The following is a 2,631-nucleotide window of genomic DNA, read 5'->3' as shown; positions in this document are numbered from 1 at the left end:
TGAATGAATCATGTGAAGTGTCTCCTTCTTCATTCACATATTAATGCATGATTCAACATCCTCTCGATTTAGGAGATGCAGCAATAATGCTCAAAATTAAATAAATCTAAAAAGAGTTATTTTTCTGTAAATAATGTCAAATATTAATTACTTCTATACCCAATTCATATCCTTCCATCATTATTGATAAATGAGAATCAATAATAGATAATGACGTGCATTCATGCATGTGTATGGAGTTTTTAGTCCATCATACTCGTGTTTCAATATTCATTATATTCTCTAATTTTGTGTTTAAGTACGTGGTTGATGCCGCATGCAATCAAATGTACTTAATTAAAGTCAGAAAAATAATTAAAGAAAGCGAAGCGATTAATTAAGATGAAAATGTTGGTAACGCATGCAATATAAATTATAGTATCATTTTTGTGTATGAATAACATATAGTTGCCCATTTTTAAAAAATGCAACTTATATGAATTAAATGCGATGGAGAGTCTAACACTAATATATGTTGAGGTTTTGATTGAATTAATCAGAGTATTGGGTCCATCTCTTGTCTGATGTAGATATATAGCTCGATATAAGGTCATTTTATTTATTATTCTATGAGGAAAAAAAAAAAAAAAAGAAGTAAAATTGCTAATATTTACGTGTTTAATTTACTAAAACAACCTTCCAAAGAAAGAAGTGATTTGGAAAAGTCACTTTTCCCATGTTTATAGCTCTCAACATAGTAGCAGCAATTGGGAGGTCAAATTTATAGTGAGAGAACGCAATTAGGCTGTTTTTGGTTCCCATATCGGAATATTATAGAACAATTCTTGTGTTTATATAAGAATGAGGTAAAATGGTATGGTACTGGGCTTCGTAACGGAAGCCTGTGACCCATGTGGGAGCAGTAAGGACTTGGTTGTAAGGGGGGACTGTGCAGGTGCGAGTAACTAGTTACCGTGCTCTGTGGTTTCTTGCGCGCGAGACAGAAACTTTGTTAGAGTTTCTGGGGCGTGCGCGAGCTTTGCTGGCTTGACAGAGCAGCGACCAAAAGCCGTTGGCCTGCCCGTCCTTCTGGAGAAGGGTTGGCCGAGCTTGTACCCTCAAGCTCCCTACAGCACGATACCCCGCGGTCGGGCTCTCTCAACTAACCAAAACCTTTTTTGTTTTGCATCCGTTTGGCAGTGAATGATGCTTCCCCTGCATAGGTGTCATGTTTGATTGCTGCACGGGGGTTGTGTTAAAAAAACTTAAGCTATTAGATGGGGGCAAAAGCGATAAAATTATTTACGAGAAACAGATTACTTTGAATCCGTAAATGTTTTAAATCCACAAAACAAAAAATAATTTCTGAAAAATTTGTATTGATAATTGAATGAATCAATTGCTCTGCAATACATTTATTTATAAATGAAAATTCTATCAATATAAAGTAAATCCTAAATACATTTATTTATAAATGAAAATTCTATCAATATAAAGTAAATCCTAAAAACGAAAGGAAACTAGCAGCGTAAGGAAATTGCTAAAAAATTAACTTACTCTGAATATTCTATAAAAATAAGGAAAGAAATCTACTTACTAAAAAATTAACTTACTCGGAATATTCTATAAAAATAAGGAAAGAAATCTACTTACTAAAAAATTAACTTACTCGGAATATTCTATAAAAATAAGGAAAGAAACCTAATTACTAAAAATTAATAAATACCAAAAAAGAAAACAAATTGAATCAGGCCATTCCCGAGCCCTCGGGTTAAAAATGTAAATTGAGTTACACCAGATCAAGGATTGGGTCTGACTCTAATACCAATTGTAACGGGTGAGTACTTCGTAATCCGATTAAAAAACTTAAACTATTAAATGGGGCTAATACCCAATCACTCTCCCACTGGAATTCAACGTGGGACAAACTCCCTTGTTATTGAATCAGGCCATTCCCGAGCCCTCGGGTTAAAAATGTAAATTGGGTTACACCAGATCAAGGATTGGATCTGACTCTAATACCAATTGTAACGGGTGAGTGCTTCGTAATCCGACTAAAAAACTTAAACTATTAAATGGGGCTAATACCCAGTCACTCTCCCACTGGAATTCAACGTGGGACAAACTCCCTTGTTACAGTATAGTAAGGCACTTGAATTTATGCAATAAAATATAATCTCATAATTTTAATAAAATATAATCTATTAATCTCATAATTTTAACAAAACTACCATATTTAATTTACCAGAACTACCAGAACTATAAAATATAATAAAATATAATCTACCAGAACTAGGAGGCTCTTAGTAAAATATAATCTCATAATTTTAATTTATTTCTTTTTCTTGAGATTGCGAATATAATCTAACTGTACATTGGTTGGATTTTCATCATCACGTATTTGATTTGAATTTTGAAATTAGAATGTCAAGCATTTGAATTCATATTTAGAAGGCGCATATTGAAGCCTATTTATTTATTTATTTTTTTTTTAAACACATATGCAACTAAAAAGAAGGTAACGATAATAATTCAAAACACTAGTGTATTAGTGGATTGAAGTTTTTCTTATATTATTCTAATAAATAGTGTTCAACAAGAACTTTCTTCAATATTGAATAAGAATAGCATTTCTATTCTTAAAAAACCTTT

The sequence above is a fragment of the Cornus florida genome, unplaced genomic scaffold (genome assembly GCF_030987335.1).
Source record: "Cornus florida cultivar Cherokee Brave unplaced genomic scaffold, ASM3098733v1 CherokeeBrave_3.0.0_Hap2_Chr10, whole genome shotgun sequence".
Lineage (NCBI taxonomy): Eukaryota > Viridiplantae > Streptophyta > Magnoliopsida > Cornales > Cornaceae > Cornus > Cornus florida.
The sequence above is the reverse complement of the archived record's forward strand: the minus strand, read 5'-3'. Positions refer to the sequence as shown.